The sequence below is a fragment of the Microcaecilia unicolor genome, chromosome 6 (assembly GCF_901765095.1).
Source record: "Microcaecilia unicolor chromosome 6, aMicUni1.1, whole genome shotgun sequence".
NCBI classification, from domain to species: Eukaryota; Metazoa; Chordata; class Amphibia; order Gymnophiona; family Siphonopidae; genus Microcaecilia; species Microcaecilia unicolor.
Window position 1 is genome coordinate 189,027,536 of NC_044036.1, and position 20,889 is coordinate 189,048,424.

A 20,889-nucleotide genomic window follows, 5' to 3' on the forward strand; every position below is an offset into this window, starting at 1 on the left:
CTGAATACAACTCCCCAAGAGGAAAGAAAGGGGTAGGAATACAATAGGCTCACCCAGGTTACTGAAAAGGAGTACCAGGCTAAAACAGATGAAGTAAAGTCTCAATTGGCAGCACTGCAAAGCTCCCTCCACAAGAGAGTCGATCAAACAACAAGAACCCAGCCAACTTAGGAGTGATTTGGGACATGCAGGAAGATAGGATAAACAATTTTACACATGTTACAGTTGTAGGAAGTTGTGATACCATCAGAGGAAATACAGATCACCAGAAGCTGCACTAGGAAGGGTACAGACCTCTCCCAGTCCAGAAAACAGTAAGAAACCTCAGGACAGGGAGCAGCCCAGAGGTATGTATGTTGGCAGATATTACTTGCCCCTGACTCAGCTTGATTGGGCAGAGGCCCCTGGGCCAGAGGAACTGGTGGACCATAAGACTGTTGTCCCTGTCTGACTGGCGATTGTAACCATTCAAGCACTATTGGATAATGGGTCCCAAGTCTCTCTTGTATACCGGAGCTTCTACAATGCTAAACTGTCACACATCCCCCTACAGCCATTGCAGGGACTGGATTTGAGGGGTATAATTACAGTTGTCCTTAAGAGGGGATACATAGAGGGGCATAATTGAAAGGGACGTCCAAGTTTTGCTGAGGACGTCCTCGCAAAGCAAAATGTCCCGGTGGAGGGGCGGAGAAACCCATATTATCGAAACAAGATGGACGTCCATCTTTCGTTTCAATAATACGGTCGGGGATGCCCAAATCTTGACATTTAGGTGGTCCTTAGAGATGGTTTGTCCCTAGACTTGGTCGTTTCTGATTTTCAGCGATAATGGAAACCAAGGACGCCCATCTCAGAAACGACCAAATGCAAGCCTTTTGGTCATGGGAGGAGCCAGCATTCGTAGTACACTGGTCCCCTTCACATGCCAGGACACCAAATAGGCACCCTAGGGGGCACTGCAGTGGACTTCAGAAATTGCTCCCAGGTACACAGCTCCCTTACCTTGTGTGCTGAGCCCCCCCCAAAACCCACTACCCACAACTGTACACCACTACCATAGCCCTTAGGGGTGAAGGGGGGCACCTATATGTGGGTACAGTGGGTTTTGGAGGGCTCACATTTACCACCACAAGTGGTGGGAGGGGTGGGCCTGGGTCCCCCTGCCTGAAGTGCACTGAACCCACTAAAACTGCCCAAGGAACCTGCATACTGCTGTGATGGACCTGAGTATGACATTTGAGGCTGGCATAGAGGCTGGCACAAAATATTTTTAAAGATGTTTTTTGAGGGTGGAATGGGGTTAGTGACCACTGGGGGAGTAAGGGGAGGTGAGCCCCGATTCTCTCCGGTGGTCATCTGGTCAGTTCGGGCACCTTTTTGTGCTTTGGTAGTAAGAAAAACAGGACCAGGTAAAGTCGTCCAAGTGCTCATCAGGGACGCCCTTTTTTTCCATTATGGGTCGAGGACGCCCATGTGTTAGGAATGCCCAAGTCATGCCTTCGCTATGCCTCCGACACGCCCCCGTGAACTTTGGTCGTCCTGCGACGGAAAGCACTTGGGGACGCCCAAAATCGGCTTTCGATTATGCCAATTTGGGCGACCCTGTGAGAAGGACGCCCATCTTCCGATTTGTGTCGAAAGATGGGTGTCCTTCTCTTTTGAAAATGAGCCTGATAGTGGATACTGTGTAATTTCCCCAGTACGTTTCTTGGGGACACCCAGAAACTAGAGGCTCTGATGTTTATGATGATTGTTTATGAAAGTTTACAGCTGTGATAATGTAAAACAGATCTTCATTTGCTTCAGGATTTTCATTTGCATGTAATTATGTAATCCGCTGAGAAATATGGATCAAACAGAATAAATAAATAAAATAAAAATATTCACAACTTGCTCAAATGCCAGTGTTAGGCACAAATTTACACATTTTGGTAAGTTAGTATGAGCCTACCAGACAAACATGGGAAGCCAAAACTGGTATCCCTCTCCAGGCATATGTTGTTACAAGCTTATTTCACAGGCAGGAGATACAGGAATGAGGGATTAGATCAAATGGATGAAATAAGACAAAAGGAGTTAAGTAGCCACTTAACTGTTGATGTCTCCCTCACCATAGAAACATGACAGCAGATAAGGGCTGTATGGCCCATCTAGTCTGTCCATCCTCAGTAACCACTAACTCCTTTTCCTATGAGATCCCACGTGTTTGACCCACACCTTCTTAAACACTGACACGATCTTCATCTCCATGACCTCCACCAGGAGGCCATTCCACACATTCACCACAATTTTGTGAATGAGTATTTCCTCAGATTCGTCCTAAGCCTATCTCCTCTTAATTTCATCTTATGCCCTCTTGTTCCAGATGTTCCTTCATTTGAAAAAGGCTCACCTCCTGTACATTTACGCCACTGAGGTATTTAAATGTCTCTATCATATCCCCTCTCTTCTGCCTCTATTCCAGCATATACGTGTTGAGGTTCATGTGCCTGTCCCTATATGTTTTATGACCGAGACCGCTGATCAATTTTGTGTTGCCACCCTCTGGACCGACTCCATCCTGTTTATATCTTTCCATATGTGCGGTCTCCAAAACTGCACACAGTATTCTAAATGGGGCCTCACCAGAGACTTGAACAAGGGCACTATCACCTCTTTTGTCATGTTGGTCATCCCTTTCCTTATGCACCTGAGCATCCTTCTGGCTTTGAGTGTCACCTTTTCTATCTGTTTGACCACCTTAAGGTCATCAGACACAATCAAGTCCCACTCTTCTTTCGTACACAGAAGCTCTTCACCCCCATATTGTACCGCTCCCTGGAGTTTTTGTGACCCAAGTGCATGACCCTGAATTTCTTAGCATTAAATCTTAGTTACCTATTTTCAAACCATTAGCACAGAAGCACTGCCATACTGGGAAAAGACCAAGGGTCCATCAAGCCCAGCATCCTGTCTCTGACAGCGGCCAATCCAGGCTTCAAGAACCTGGCAAAACCATAAAAAAATTAATAATGTTCAATGGACTTTTCCTTCAGGAATCTGTCCAAACCCCCCTTAAACTCAGTAAGGCCAGCCGCTGCCACCACATTCTCCGGTAACGAGTTCCAGAATCCAACTACACGCTGAGTAAAGAAAAACTTTCTCCTATTTGTTTTAAATCTACCATATTCTAGCTTCATCTTGTGTCCCTGGTTCTTCAAGCTTCATCAGATCCTTCCTCATGCTATCCACACCTTCAGGGCCAGTCTTAGCAAGTGCGGGGCCCTATGCAGACCAATCTGATGGGGCCCCATCCTAGCCCCACCCCCACCCTAGCTCCAGGGCGGCCACCCCTCCCTCCGAGCTCCCAGGGCTGGGCTCCCCAGCTCCCTCCCTCCCTCCCAGCTTCAAGGCCCCCCCCGGCCTCCCACCCAGCTCCAAGGCCGGTCTCTCTCTCTCTCTCCCCCTCCCTCCCACCCACTCACCAGCTCCAAGGCTCCCCTCCCTCCCAGCTCCAAGGCCGACCGGCCGGTCTCTCTCTCTCCCTCCCTCCCACCCACCAGCTCCAAGGCCCCCCCCCTCCTTCTGAATTTTAAAAGTTACCTCGTCGTCGACGTCGGAGCAGCCGGTAGCAGCAGCAGTGAAAAGTGTGCGAGCTGCTGGGCGGCACTTCGGCAGCCTTCCTTTCCTTCGCTCAGCTCTGGTCCCGCCCTCAAAATGAGGGTGGGACCAGAGCTGAACGAGGGAAAGGAAGGCTGCTGAAGCGCCGCCCAGCAGCTCGCACGCTTTTCACTGCTGCTGCTGCTACCTGCCGGCCGCTCCGACGTCGACGACGAGGTAACTTAAAATTCAGAGGGCGGGGGGACTGGAGCTTGGGTGGGCGGGGTGACTTCAGACGCGCTGCGCAGGGCCCCCTTGAGCACGAGGCCCTAAGCGGTCGCCTCGCCCTAAGACCGGCCCTGCACACCTTCCAGGGTATCCACCCTATTACAGAATTTGGTATCATCCCCGAAAAGACAAACCTTATCAGACAGCCCTTCCATATCGTTCACAAAGATGTTAAAAAGAGCCAGCCCAACCCCTGCGGTACACTACTTGTAACATCCTTTTTTCCTCAGAGCAAACTCTATTTACCACTACCGTCTATTTCCTTCTGTTTAACCAGCTTTTAACCCAGGCATTAACTTAGGAACACAGTTCTAGGGTCCCAACCTAGTGAAATGCCTTCCAGGATCCTTAGCTACCAGAAGTACCAACCAAATAATGAATGTGATCCAAGAGGAGCTTAAGGATTCTGATACTGATGCTGTAATCCATCTAGGGACAAATGGCCTGGCCAACAATAGCAAGTTTAGAGCACAGAGCATGTTCCGGAAGCTTGGGGACATCCTCCTTGAAAGCCAAACTGGCAAGGGATACTGGTTTCAGTGGCAGCTTCGGGAAAAAAATAAAACGGGAACATTTTTCTTTCTAAAATGGCTAAGATAAAGATTTATTCAGGCACATACACACATTTTATGTTGCCATTCCACAACATAAACATTTATGTGTTGGCACAATTGTTTATGAGCCCATTTTGACCCAATGATATTTTAGAGAGCAGACCAGAAAAAAAAAAAAAAAGAGGAGGATGAGAGGCGGACAAGCATGGATCATGGGATGAAAAAAAGGAGGTGTTGAAGCCCTAGAACAGGTCATTCGTGCAGTCCTATTTGGAATACTGTGTTCAGTTTTGGAGGCCATATCTCAACAAGGATATAAAACGACTTGAAGTTGTTCAGAGGAAGGTGACAAAAATGGTATGGAGTTTGTACCTAAAGACACAAGAAAAAAAAAAAAAAAAAAAGACTAGGAGACTCGAATATCTATACCCTAGAGGATATGGTACAGACATTTAAATACTTGAATGGTATACAAATAGAAATTTTTAAAGAAGGGGAAATGGTAGAACATGAATTGAATTTTCAGGGTGGTAGACTTAATAGTAACATCAGATGCCTGGAATACCCTCCCGGGGGGGGGGGGGGGGGGGGGGGGGGGGGGGGGAATGGTAGGAACAACAACAGTGATCGAATCCAAAAGCACATGGGATAAAAACAGAGTATCCCAACACAGAAAGATCATGGCATCAAAATCAAAAATTAAATTACCATCATGATGTTTAAATGGGCCATACAGGGATGCAAAACTACACAGAGCAGCAGGTACAATTCTGGCTGCAATTAGAGCAAATTGTCACGTCTGTGGCCGTGACCACCCTCAGACTTACCTTATTTCTGGGGGTCAGCTTCTAAGCTGGCTTCTGCCTATCCTTTCTGGAGTAGTTTTCCTTTTGTGTGCTGGCTGCTTCCAGCATGGCTCTAATTACTCCACTCTACTGCACCTGGGGGTGCTGCCTGAGTTAGCTCTACTTCTGTTTCCAGCCTGGCTCTGTTTGCTCCTCTGTGCTGCACCTAGGTATTCTAAGTTTCTCTATGTTCTGTGTGCGCTCTGCCTGCTCCTTGGTTTGTGCTCCTCTCACCCGCTGGTGGCCAGAGCCAGTAGCTGCCATAGTTTGTCTTGCTGTTCCTACCCGTTCCAGACTTTAGCCCAGTCCGGTTCTTCCAGGCTGCCGGACTTGTCTCTCTTGTTTGTGCCTGGACAGCCTCCGTAGTTGCTTACTGATGGCTGCAGCTGCTCCTCAGGTGTTGAAGGGCTTTATTAATCATTCAGAGACTGCAGCCTTTGCATCATCTAAGGTCCCTGGTATGTTAGAGTTAGGGTTACCATATGGCTCCAGAAAAAGAAGGACGGATTGAGCCAGCCGGGTTTTACTTCCATTGCTTTCCATGTAAACCAATGGACAATTACTTCCATTGAAAGCAATTGCTTTCCATTGAAAGCAATGGAAGTAAAACCCGGTTGGCTCAATCCGTCCTCCTTTTTCTGGAGCCATATGGTAACCCTAGTTAGAGTGCTCTGTGCACTACTACCTTGTCCAGTTCAGTTTGAGTTTCTAGCTTGTTACTAGTAGCTTGGGCATAGCTTTTCTTGTGGGCTTGTGTACAGCTTTACTAGTTCTCCTGTGTTTTGCTTAGTGTGAGTTTCTAGCTTGTGACTAGCTAGCTTGGGCATAGCTTTCTTGTTAGCTTGTGTACAGCTTTACTAGTTTTCTTGTGTTTCGCTTTCTGGTTTTCCCATGTGTGTTTTCTTTTGCTTCTGGAGCTTCAGCCCTAGTTCTCTCCGCTGCCAGTACTCCTTGCTACTGGAGCTCCAGCCATAGTCTTGCTACTTGACCTGACCATTGCCTGAATCTGACCACTCTCTGCCTGCTGCCTGATCCGACTACTGCCGGAACCCGGACATTCCCTGCCTGTCTGCCTTGCTTTCGCCTAGGTGCCTGGGGGCACTTCTGTATCCTGTTTCCTGTTGTTCCGGGTTTCCTGTAAGCCCTGCCGGCTGCCCGAACCTGAGGGCTCAACCCTCGGGGAACGGTAGCTAAGCGTAGGTGAAGCCTAGGTCCAGTGTGTTCCTGTCCAGCAGGTTCCAGGCCCGTGTGTTCCAGTCCAGTGGGCTCTACTCCAGTGTGTACCAGTCCAGCGAGTTCCAGTCCCGTGCGCACCCGTCCAGTGCGTTCCAGTCCTGTGCATTCCAGTGCAGAACTCCAGTCCAGCCTTGCCTCGTCTCTGCTTTGAAGGTGACCTTGCCTGCCACTGCCACTCCATGGTAGTGGTCCAAGGGCTCACAAACCCAGTGCTTCCAGGGAAGAAGCCTGACACAAATTGCCATTTATCTAGAGGTTAATCCATTCTCAAATGTTGCAGTCAAATGTTGGGCAGACTAGATGGACCATACAGGTCTTCATTTGCCATCATTGCTATATTCCTATAAGGACAAATTTAACCCAATTGCTGATACTTGCCCCTGAGGTACACTACCATACAAATATAGGCAAGAAAGAGTATGCTGAGTGTTATCTTTTAGGAGGAAAGACTTCGGAAACTCTGTATTCACTATAAAGCAAACGTGAATTACAGACTGTCATAGATCTCATGCACATTTGGCATTAGAGACCATGATACAGGTTCCTCATCAGTTAAAACCTCCACTAACTTAATCAAAACTTTGGTTATGGTATTGTTATACACCAAAAAAAACAAGGTAATAACACCTATCTGGGCTACAGCATTGTCTGGAGGGTATGCTCGACAGAAAGCTTCTGTTTCCCAAACGCTTCAACCGGAGCTCCGCCCTCATATGTCAAAAATTTTGACTGATGAGGAACCTGTATCATGGTCTCTAATGCCAAATGTAAATGAGATCTATGACAGTCTGTAATTCATGTTTGCTTTAAAGTGAATACAGAGTTTCTGAAGTCTTTCCTCCTTAAAGATAACACTCAGCATACTCTTTCTTGCCTATATTTGTATAGTTATGTTCCTATAAGGGCAATTCTATACTGCACATGTAACCACAGAGATAAATATATAGTGGAGGAGTGGCCTAGTGGTTAGGGTGGTGGACTCTGGTCCTGAGGAACTGAGTTCGATTCCCACTTCAGGCACAGGCAGCTCCTTGTGACTCTGGGCAAGTCACTTAACCCTCCATTGCCCCATGTAAGCCGCATTGAGCCTGCCATGAGTGGGAAAGCGCGGGGTACAAATGTAACAAAAAAAAATGAGATTTACATGTGTATGCACACTATGCATTATTCTATATGTAGTGCCTAAGTGAATGGGGACATACATGTGGTCGGAGAATGGATGGGACACAAACGTGTCTTCCACTTAAGCATGAAACTTACATAATACCATAAGTTACACGCCTGACATTGTTCCCCACCAAAAATGATATATTGTGTGAGTTAGAAATATTTAAATAAATGTAACACTTAAGAGTGCTCAGTTACTCCTGCCATTGACTTGGTGTTAAGTGTGCCAACTGAGTGTTCAAATGCGGGTTTATACCTGTATTCTGCAACATCTGTGCGCACGAGTACCCTTATGGGATAAAGAATTCATGAACTTTTTCTCACAAACTGTAAAATATCTCAGTAAAGGAGATGTGCAGACTGTCTCAGGAACTGGTTCTGCTTTTACAGTAAAAAGAACTATTTGACTGCCTTTACAGTGAAAAAGTGCCAGCTTAGCTCAGCATAATATAAATAACGACTCTGAAAATAAATGAAAGACAGCTCTCCAACACCATGGAGGAACTTATGACCTGAATCTACTTGGGGGGGGGGGGGAGGGGAGGATTGACTTGGGATGTTTACCACCACCATTGGCATAATCACTCTTGCAAGACTATAACAGACTGGGAGCTGAATTTGTACTGGGTTCACGTTGCGTCAGATGATACCACCAGCAGCTACAACATCTGAACAGACATAAGGGCTTCCAAGTTGGTACTTATTTATTTATTTAAAATATTTATAGCCCACCTATTAACTAGGAGGGTTACAAGAAAACAAACACAGTAATATGAAAAAAATCACATACAAAAGATATCAGCATGTATATATTACTCTTTCATCTTCATAAAATACAGAGACATTAAATCAAAACCATAAGTATGCCTGTGCAAACAAAAATGCTTACATAACTACATAAGTATTGCCACGCTGTGACAGACCAAAGGTCCATCAAGCCCAGTATCCTGCTTCCAAAAGTGGCCAATCCAGGTCACAAATACCAGGCAAGATACCGAAAAAGTTCAATATATTTTATGCTGCTTAAACCAGAAATAAGAAGTGGATTTTCTCCAAGTCAGTAATGGTCTAGGGACCTTTCCTTTAGGAAACCGTCCAGACCTTTAAGCCCCGCTAAGCTAACTGCATTTACCACATTCTCTGGCAACGAATTCCAGAGTTTAATTACACATTGAGTGAAGAAACATTTTCTCTGATTCGTATTAAATGTACTACTTTGTAGCTTCATTGTATGCCCCCTAGTCCTAGTATTTGTGGAAAGAGTAAACAAACGATTACATGTTCCACTCCACTCATTATTTTATAGACCTCTACCATATCTCCCCTCAGCTGTCTTTTCTCCAAGCTGAAGAGCCCTAGAGGCTTCAGCCTTCCTCACAGGGAAGTCGTCCGATCCCCTTTATCATTTATCAAGACGGAATCGACAATTCAACATCCAGCTAATAGTTTAACAAAAATACAATGGCAAGCACTAACAGAGTTACAACATGACCCGTCTATCATTTGTGAGGGTGTGGTAGTGAAGGACTGGGAACAATACACAAGTGAAGCATTATGCCAACTGTCAGACTCAAAATATTATAGTCAGCTTCCTTCAGATCCTACTGAGCGATACCAGTCGGAAATTCGCAGTCTATTAATAAGTGCCAATCAAAAGGGAGTGATCACATTACGTGAGTTTAAATACCAATATAGATCCTATCCAGTAGTTCCAAAAATCTATTTCATTACCAAGATCCACAAATCTTTGAGAAATCCGCCAGGAAGACTGATTGTCTCCGGCAGAAATTCACTGATGAAACCTCTGTCCCCATATTTAGACCACCACCTTCGTCTAAATTTATTAACTATACCATCATACTTATGAGATTCAACCCATCTATTACAAACTTTAGAAACTCATGAGAATCCCAATATGCATGATGTCATACTCGTGACTTTAGATATACAAGCTTTGTATACTAATATTCCACAGGAGGGAGCTCTCACAGTGATAGAAACAATTGTACACAATCTGGAAGTATCTTTGGATAAGAAACATTTTCTTAATCAGATAGCACAAATGATTCTGGCACGTAATTATTTTTGCTTTGATCAAACATACTATCTACAAACATGTGGAGTAGCCATGGGAGCAACGGTGGCACCTACAGTAGCTTGTCTGTACATGTCAGAATTTGAGAGAAAATACATATATTCATCAATACATTATCCCCATATAATCATTTGGCCACGGTTCATACATGATGTCATTTTACTGTAGAGAGGTAGTAAGGACAATCTGCAGCAGTTTTTCTTATATTGAGTTAACTGTGACCCACATATAAAATTCACATCTCATATTGGTGATCAAGAGATCGACGTTTTGGACATTCATATAAAGAACCAACAGGGACAACTAATAACATCATTATTCAGAAAGCCAACCGATAGGAACTGAATTCTCCACTACGCGAGCTGTCAAGCTGTCACCCCACTAGTTTAAAAAATGGTATTCCAATAGGCCAGTTCCTAAGGGTTAAACGATTGTGTAGTGCAAAAGATATATTTAACCCAAACAAGCTACTCGAATGGCAACAAAATTTACACAGAGAGGATACCCTAATAGGGTGATTAGATGAGCCCACAAGCGGGCAAAAAATGCGCATAGACATTGACATGTGTACATGTCATGTGTACATGACCAGTTCACATTAAAACCTCTAATATCATACGCCAGAGGTAGAAATACGGGAGAACTTTTATCTATTTCACGACAATGCAAAACTGAAGCCCAGGGGGAAAGGGGACATCACAAATGCAATGGATGTGTATATTGCCCTCATGTAATGGAGGCGCAATATCTTCCTAGAACTGGAAAGAGATTTTTTCTGCACACTTATATAGATTGCAATACAACACAAGTTATATATGCGATACAATGTCCTTGCCATAAATGGTACATACGACAAACTAAACGTAAAATAAAACAACATATTGCAGAACATCTGAGCAACTTGTGCAGCGAAGGGCGACTAAAATGATAGCGGGGATGGGACGACTTCCCTATGAAGAAAGACTAAGGAGGCTAGGTCTATTCAGCTTGGAGAAGAGACGGCTGAGGGGAGACATGATAGAGGTATATAAAATAATGAGTGAAGTGGAACAGGTGGATGTGAAGCGTCTGTTCATGCTTTCCAAAAATACTAGGACTAGGGGGCATGCGATTAAACTACAGTGTAGTAAATTTAAAACAAATCGGAAAAAATTTTTCTTCACCCAACGTAAAATTAAACTCTGGAATTCATTGCCGGAAAATGTGGTGAAGGCGGTTAGCTTAGCAGAGTTTAAAAAGGGGTTGGACGGTTTCCTAAAGGACAAGTCCATAAACCGCTACTAAACGGACTTGGAAAAATCCCAAATCCCAGGAATAACATGTATAGAATGTTTGTACGTTTGGGAAGCTTGCCAGGTGCCCTTGGCCTGGATTGGCCGCTGTCGTGGACAAGATGCTGGGCTCGATGGACCCTTGGTCTTTTCCCAGTATGGCATTACTTATGTACTTATGTAACTTGCAAATCCAAAAACGTGATGTTCCTCTAGTGGACCACTGGGCTCAATACAATCACAAGGACAAAGATTTTAAATACGTGGTTTTGGTACATGTACATTTACAAAGGGGAGGAGACATATCTAGAATTCTAACTCACAGGGAACAACGTTTCATCTATGAATGGGACACAGTCCAACCTAATGGGCTAAACAAAGAAATAGAATGGTTAGTATGATGGTAGGCAGACACGGGTCTTGAGCCAATGGGCGTCCAGCAGATAATTACGGAAGCCCTTTAAATACAACCCCACTGAGCATGCGCCGGCGTCTTGGTTGAGGGGAAGAGCTTGACGATCAGACTCCCCCGGGTTGACCGAGCGAAGGAAGTTCACCAAAGAAATAAGGTAAAATAAAAAGTATTGAAATTTATCTAGATATATCAAGGTGTAACTGAGTGGATAATGCCGGATTATAAACATTATAATATTTGTAGGCTCTCCTGAAGACACCAGCAAGGTGAAACGTGGCACTGCGTAGAGAACAGCTGATATTGAGAACTCATCAGAAGACATTTTAATGCACTGACAGCACTAACACACAAACAGCGCCAGCAGCACAGATAAAGAATTCAAGCACACAAGGACCAACAAGATAAGTACCTTAATGCCTCTATCAAGAAGTGAAATGTGGTTTAAATCATAGATTAGCAACATTAAGTACTGGACTTTACTTAGAAACTGACACAAGTGTCAGAACAAAGGAAGGAAGGCAGGCAGGGTACAGTGCAATGATGGGAATGAACTTGTAGTGCTATATGCTGGTTCTGTGGAACATAATAATTTGGCACTTCAACACACTGAGCACTGCAATTTTAAAAATAAAAAAATAACAACAAAATATGAATGGATAAACTGATATAACATACAAGAGAGATAATTACATTTTAACTGACAGACCTTCAACCATTCTTCTAAGGTTCGGAGATCCCTTCTCATCGTTTCTACTCCCTCCAGGGTTTCCACTCTATTGGCTATTTTTGTGTCAAATGCCAAAAGGCACACCTTTCCTTCCAACGCTTCAGCAATATCTCCTACAAATATATTAAACAGTATAGGCCCCAGCACCGACCCCTGAGGAACTCCACTGCTCACCTTCCTTTCCTCCAAGCGGACTCCATTTACCACCACCCTCTGCCACCTGTCGGTCAACCAGTTTCTTATCCAGGTCACCACTTTCGATCCTAAGTTCAACCCTTTCAGCTTATTCACGAGTCTTCTGTGGGGGACCGTATCAAAGGCTTTGCTGAAGTCCAAGTAGATTACATCTAGCAAATGTCCCTCATCCAGTTCTTTGGTCACCCAATCAAAGAAGTCAATAAGATTCGTTTGGCATATCTATCTTGCTCCTGTCTTTACAGATAAGACAGAAAGTGTTCTTGTACATGTACACTCCTTCTAGATCTGAATGTGTCTTCTGGCCTACCTCCTGCAGGCAAAAGTTGGCACAGGATACCATAGGAGGTCAGGGGTTACACAGATAGTCCCCCTCAGTCATGTGACTAGACTGGGCCATTTTAATAGGAACACAAATCTTGCCATAAGCACAGATTCTCTTACAATTGTCTCACCTTTGATTTATTTCACAAACACTTTATATAACAGAAATAAATCAATTTATATAAATATGGAATTCAGCTCCACCACTCAAATGATTTTTTTTAAGCTTTATTTTTATTTATCTGTAAAACATAAACAGCTGTAGAAATATGTAGTTATATCTTCACAGTGTACATAATACACAAATCCTAGAGTCATCTTAGTAATAGCAACTGAAACTACTTACTAACAGATAAAACCCTGCAAATAAACACATTCCAAATCTAACCCCCTGTTTACTAAGCCGCACAGCAATCCCATTCAAAGTGAATGGGCTGTGTCAGCATTCATGTGCACACGGGGGTTATACAGCAAAGCTGTCATACTAAAACAGCACTAACATACAGGACTCAGATAGCAACAACCCTGCCTATCAAAGGCAGTACCAATGAATAGCAATATACGAGTCAATACTTGAACACCACGATCGGCATTTTTATGCCAGTCGCAATATTTAATTATCCATGTATACTCAGCACTGCTATCCAGATAGCAAGCAGTGCTGAATATTTGTGGAGTATGGTGACTACAACCACTCTATGGATAGTCTGCGATATTCATTCACTATCCGTTTCAGCTAAATAGTTTAAGCTAGTACAGGGGCTTCATTATATTTTCTGCAGAACAGCTATCCTGGACTATACTGATAATATTCACCCTTTAGCCAGCTCAATCATCCTAATTAGCCAAATCTTACCTCATCTATTTAATTTATTAGAATTTAATATACCATTCAAACTAACTAGCAGACCTAAGCGGTGTATATTAAATGATATAAAATCAAACTTAAAAGTGGGAAAAGGAATTCCATTTTTAGATAGGAAAGATGTACCTCATGTAGGGCTCGAAGACACAAATTACAAGGATAAGAAGAAGGAGGGGGAGGATCAGGAAAAGGGGAAGAGAGGGAGGAAAGGATAAAATAAGAAAAGAAAAGGACAAAAGTCAGTGAACGCCCTGTGTGCAGTAACACCTCTCAGGAGTTCATGTTATAAGCTTGTTGAAATAACCAGGTTTTCAACGCAGTTTTAAAATTTTTAAATGAAGATTCAACCCTGACAGTCAACAGGAAGGCGTTACGAAAGAAAGGGGTGGTAAAAAAAAAAAGAAGGCATGGTGACAAGTAAATTCAAGTTGTGCAGATTTAGGTCTTGGAAGTAAAAGGTGAAAGTCATTGACAGAGCGAAGTAAGCGTACTGCAGAAGGAAAAGTCAAGGATGCCAAATAGTCAGGAGTTCCATGTGCCCATCTATTCCAGCAAGTCTTTGTATATCTAGCTCATCCAAGCAGAGAACTGTTCTATACATAATATGATATTCTCACAGTCTAGATAGCACACAGGAAAACAGTGAAGATGACTCAAAAATGAACAGACAATGCTCCAAAGAGTCTATAAATTTATAGACTCTGTGGAGTGTTGGTGTCGGAGGATATGAAGGTGAAGAAACAGTGTGACAAGGCGACGGCCGTGGCCAGAAGGATGCTAGGCTGCATAGAGAGGGGTATAACCAGCAAAAGAAAGGAGGTGTTGATGCCCCTCTACAAGTCATTGGTGAGGCCCCACTTGGAATATTTTGTTCAGTTTTGGAGGCCGTATCTTGCGAAAGATGTAAAAAGACTGGAAGCAGTGCAAAGGAAAGCTACAAAAATGGTATGGGATTTGCGTTGCAAATCGTACGAGGAGACTTGCTGACCTGAACATGTATACCTGGGAGGAAAGGAGAAACAGGGGTGATATGATACAGACGTTCAAATATTTGAAAGGTATTAATCCACAAACAAACCTTTTCCGGAGACGGGAAGGTGGCAGAACTAGAGAACATGAATTGAGGTTCAAGGGGGGCAGACTCAGGAGTAATGTCAGGAAGTATTTTTTCACAGAAAGGGTGGTAGATACATGGAATGCCCTCCCACGAAATGTGGTGGAGATGGAAATGGTAATGGAATTCAAACATGCGTGGGATAAACACATAGGAATCCTGTGTAGAAGGAATGGATCTACGGAATCTTAGCAGACATTGCATGGCAATGCCGGTAATTGGGAAGCAAAAATCGATACTGGGCAGACTTCTACGATCTACGCCCCGATCGTAAATGAATAGATATGGAAAGTTCAAGAACAGTGCTGGGCAGACTTTTACGGTCTGTACTCTGAGAAAGGCAAGGAAAAATCAAACTCGAGTATACATATAAAGTATCACATACCATGTAAAACGAGTTTATCTTGTTGGGCAGACTGGATGGACCATACAGGTCTTTATCTGCCATCATTTACTATCTATATATATAAAAGGCAAGACCAACGTTCTATGAAGCCTCCAGCCGGAAGTGTGAAGCGCCGGAGATATCCGGTTTCCCCATGAGTGAAGGAAAACAGCACAGCACGAAATCCCTCTCTCTGTAACAGTGAAGGACTCAGAGGGGGAGGGGAGAGAGATGCCCTCACTCTCTCTGTAACACAGAACAGCAGGAAACTTAACACTGAAGGACTGGACACCAAGGGGGGAGGGGGAGGGAGAGAGGGCAGAGGGCAGAGGGCAGGGACACACACTCCCACATGCACACTCTGAAGAAAACCTTGCTAGCCCCCGTTTCATTTGCATCAGAAACGGGGCTTTTTTACTAGTGTTACTATACTATACAACAACCAAGACTTGACACAACTGTGTTTCAGCCAATAAGGCCTGCCTCAGGAGTCTCTTGGATGACTGGCACTAAAACTCTCAAGGAGATTGGACTATGACATCCGATTAAAGCAATGCACGCTTTCAAAAGAAAGACAACTATAATAGCGCGCTGTGCGCCAAACAATTTCTTCCTTATCTCTCAGTAACAATTTAGAAATCCAAACAGCATTAGCTCATTCTAGAACACGCTATTATAGTTGTTTTTGGATAACTGTAGGATACAAGTATGAATAAATAAGTACATAAGTAATGCCACACTGGGAAAAGACCAAGGGTCCATCGAGCCCAGCATCCTGTCCACGACAGCGGCCAATCCAGGCCAAGGGCACCTGGCAAGCTTCCCAAATGTACAAACATTCTATACATGCTATTCCTGGAATTGTGGATTTTTCCCAAGTCCATTTAGTAGTGGTTTATGGACTTGTTCTTTAGGAAACCGTCTAACCCCTTTTTAAACTCTGCTAAGCTAACCGCCTTCACCACGTTCTCTGGCAACGAATTCCAGAGTTTAATTAAGTGTTGGATGAAGAAACATTTTATCCGATTTCTTTAAATTTACTACACTGTAGTTTCATTGCATGCCCCCTAGTCCTAGCATTTTTGGAAAGCGTGAACAGACGCTTCACATCCACCTGTTCCACTCTACTCATTATTTAATATACCTCTATCATGTCTCCCCTCAGCCATCTCTTCTCCAAGCTGAAAATCCCTAGCCTCCTTAGTCTTTCTTCATAGGGAAGTCGTCCCATCCCCGCTATCATTTTAGTCGCACTTCACTGCACCTTTTCCAATTCTACTATATCTTTCTTAAGATGCAGCAACCAGAATTGAACACAATACTCAAGGTGCGGTCGCACCATGGAGCGATACAACGGCACTATAACATCCTCACACCTGTTTTCCATACCTTTCCTAATAATACCCAACATTCTATTAGCTTTCCTAGCTGCAGCAGCACACTGAGCAGAAGGTTTCAGTGTATTATCGACGACTACACCCAGATCCCTTTCTTGGTCCATAACTCCTAACGTGGAACCTTGCATGACGAAGCTATAATTTGGGTTCTTTTTTCCCACATGCATCACCTTGCACTTGCTCACATTAAACATCATCTGCCATTTAGCCGCCCAGTCTCCCAGTCTTGTAAGGTCCTTCTGTAATTTTTCACAATCCTGTCGTGAGTTAACGACTTTGAATAACTTTGTGTCATCAGCAAATTTTATTACCTCGCTAGTTACTCCCATCTCTAAATCATTTATAAATATATTAAAAAGCAGCGGTCCTACCACAGACCCCTGAGGAACCCCACTAACTACCCTTCTCCATTGTGAATACTGCCCATTTAACCCCACTCTCTGTTTCCTATCCTTCAGCCGGTTTTTAATCAACAATAGGCCATTTCCTCCTATCCCATAACCATAGGCGTAGTTTGAGTGTTTCATTTGGGGGGGCAAAGGATGGGGCGGAGCATATTAGCATATTAATTTGCATATATATATATTCAAATGAATATGCTAATATGGAGGAAGGAAGGAAGAGAAAAAGAGCTGGCTTTTTTGGGGAATAACCACAATGAATATGTATGAGATAGCAAGCCAGCTCTTTCTCCCTTCCTTCCTTCCTTCCTTCTTTCTTTCCTCCTTACCCAGCACTCCCTCTTCCTCTCCAGTAGTATTTCCCCACCCCCTTTCCCATACCATGCCAGTGTTGACCTTAGAAATGCATAGGCTCTATATGTAGATCCTTCAAGAGGTAGTGTGTCATGATTTAAGCTCTACACCCTTGCTGATGTTTTGGTGCCACCTCAGTAAGGCCAACACACAATCTCTCCACTGCAAAACGCTATACACAATCTTGTGCAAAAACACACTCATAGCCTTACTAATCCATAACAGCACTAATTCCAAGGACAGGACGAGCTACAACCTTATGCGTGAAAAGGCAGAACTGTAATTACACTAGGCTCTAAAACACCAATACACTACCCCGTGAAAAAAAAAGCAAAACAAAAAGGGCTGCAAATATTACACGCTAGCAGCATACTGCACCTTGATCACACATGACACAACAGACATGACACAAGGAACTTCAAATCAAAAAATATGAAGGCAAAATACTGAACTGGAAAGTTAACTCAAGAAGTCAAACTCAGCATGCAGCAATATCAGAAAAATTGCAAATTACATGCAAAATACCATAGATGCACATTTCAAAAAGCTGAAATATTCCAATTAATAAATTCTGAATAAAATACTTTTTTCTACCTTTGTTGTCTGATCATTAAGTTTTTCTATTCGCTTTGGTCCTAGTGTCTTCTGATTTATGCAGTGTCTTCTTTCCATTTGATATTTTTTCTCTCACCATGTCCACCATCCTCCTGTGTCCTTATGTGTCCTGTCTACCATCTGTAGCCCTGTCCCTATCCTTCCTCGAGTTTCAGTATCTGCCCTCAATGTGTTCCAAACCAGCCCTTAAACTCAGCAGTTTACCCTCCATCCATATCCAGCATTTCTCCTCACTCTCCTCCATTCATGTGCATCTACTTCCTCTGTCTTCCCTGCCCTCCATCCATGTCCAGCATTTCTCCTCTCCCTTACTACTACTACTACTATTTAGTATTTCTATAGCGCTACAAGGCGTAAGCAGCGCTGCACAAACATAGAAGAAAGACAGTCCCTGCTCAAAAGCTTACAATCTAATAGACAAAAATAAAGTAAGCAAATCAAATCAAATCCCTTCCCTTCCATCCATGTGCATCTCCTTCTGTCTTTCCTTCCCTCCATCCTTGTCCAACATTTCTCCTCTCTTCCCTCCTCTCCATCCATGTGCATCTCTTCCCTAAGTTCTCTCCCCTCCCTCCCTCCTTCCCTCCCTCCGCTCCATGTCCAGCAACTCTCCATTCTCCCCTGCCCTCTCCTCCATCCACCCACATCCAGCAAATGTCCTCTCTCGCCTGACCCCTCCATTCATCCATCCATCCATGTTCAGCAATTCTCCTCTCTCCCCTGCCCTCCCCTCCATCTATGTCCAGCAACTCTCCATTCTCCCCTGCCCTCTCCTCCATCCATCCATGTCCAGCAATTCTCCTCCTACCCCTGCCCTCCGCTCCATGTCCAGCAACTCTCCATTCTCCCCTGCCCTCTCCTCCATCCATCTCCAGCAAATTTCCTCTCTCCCCTGTCCCCTCCATCCATCCATGTCCAGCAATTCTCCTCCTTCCCCTGCCCTCCACTCCATCCAGCAACTCTCCATTCTCCCCTGCCCTCTCCTCCATCCATCTCCAGCACATTTCCTCTCTCCCCTTTCCCCTCCATCCATCCATTTCCAGCAATTCTCCTCCTTCCCCAGCCCTCTGCTCCGTCCAGCAACTCTCCATTCTCCCCTGCCCTCTCCTCCATCCACCCACATCCAGCAAATGTCCTCTCTCGCCTGACCCCTCCATTCATCCATCCATCCATGTTCAGCAATTCTCCTCTCTCCCCTCCATCTATGTCCAGCAACTCTCCATTCTCCCCTGCCCTCTCCTCCATCCATCCATCCATGTCCAGCAATTCTCCTCCTACCCCTGCCCTCCGCTCCATGTCCAGCAACTCTCCATTCTCCCCTGCCCTCTCCTCCATCCATCTCCAGCAAATTTCCTCTCTCCCCTGTCCCCTCCATCCATCCATGTCCAGCAATTCTCCTCCTTCCCCTGCCCTCTGCTCCGTCCAGCAACTCTCCATTCTCCCCTGCCCTCTCCTCCATCCATCCATCTCCAGCACATTTCCTCTCTCCCCTTTCCCCTCCATCCATCCATATCCAGCAATTCTCCTCCTTCCCCTGCCCTCCGCTCCGTCCAGCAACTCTCCATTCTCCCCTGCCCTCTCCTCCATCCATCCATCTCCAGCAAATTTCCTCTCTCCCTTTTCCCCTCCATCCATCCATTTCCAGCAATTCTCCTCCTTCCCCTGCCCTCCGCTCCATCCAGCAACTCTCCATTCTCCCGTGCCCTCTCCTCCATCCATCCATCCATCTCCAGCACATTTCCTCTCTCCCTTTTCCCCTCCATCCATCCATTTCCAGCAATTCTCCTCCTTCCCCTGCCCTCCGCTCCATCCAGCAACTCTCCATTCTCCCGTGCCCTCTCCTCCATCCATCCATCCATCCATCTCCAGCACATTTCCTCTCTCCCTTTTCCCCTCCATCCATCTCCAGCAATTCTCCTCCTTCCCCTGCCCTCCGCTCCGTCCAGCAACTCTCCATTCTCCCCTGCCCTCTCCTCCATCCATCTCTAGCAAATTTCCTCTCTCCCCTGTCCCCTCCATCAATCCCTGTTGTCCAGCAATTCTCCTCTCCCCTGCCCATGCCCACCCTGTTTCTGTCCATCCCCTTCCATCCAGCATCCCCCCCCCATCTCTCTCCCCTTCGCAGCCATATGTAAAGAACGACAACGTGGATGCAGCAGCTCACAGGTTTGCTTGCTGTGTTTTAAGTGAACGGCGACGGCTGCACGGGGGAGTGGAACAGTGATTAATCAAATGTCTTCTCTTCCTTACTTACAGGCTGGCTCACTTCCATTCTCCCGAAGTTGCAGCAACGAACGGGCGGGCAGCACTGCAGTAGTAAAAGCAACAAAGAGCAGCTTCGACTCCGTGCTTCACTTCCCTGCCCTCTCAGCGTCCCGCCCAAAAGGAAATGACATCAGACGAAGGTGGGACACAGAGGGCAGGGAAGCGAAGCACGGAGTCGAACTTCGAAGCTGCTCCTTGTTGCTTTTACTACCGCAGCTCTGCCCGCCCGTTCGTCGCTGCGACTTCGGGTAAAAGTTGCAGTTCCACGTTCCAGTCGTCGTCGTCGTTTGGGGGGGGAAATGCCCCCCTTGCCCCCCCAGTCTACGCCCATGCCCATAACCCTCCAATTTCCTCTGTAGTCTTTCATGAGGTACCTTGTCAAACTCCTTTTGAAAATCCAGATACACAATATCAACCAGCTCCCCTTTGTCCACGTTTGCTTACTCCTTCAAAGAATTGAAGTACATTGGTCAGGCAATAACAAGTGAAGTGACACACAGTTGTTCAAGGTTATCAGATCATAAGAGGATTGTGAAAAACTGCAGGAGAACCTTAAAAGATTGAGCGTCCAAAAGGCAGATGATATTTAATGTGAGAAAGTGCAAAGTGATGCATGTAGGGAAGAGGCTGGAGATAGCAATTAATCATGCTTGGGGAATGCAACAGTTGGGGTGGCTAGAGAGGTATGCTGCTGACTTTCCTTCCTTCTCGTACTGCCTCAGGAGTGAGAGACATCTGTGGAAGTATATTTCTAAGACAGGCAGGTCTTCAGCTACCACACCAGCCACTGAACA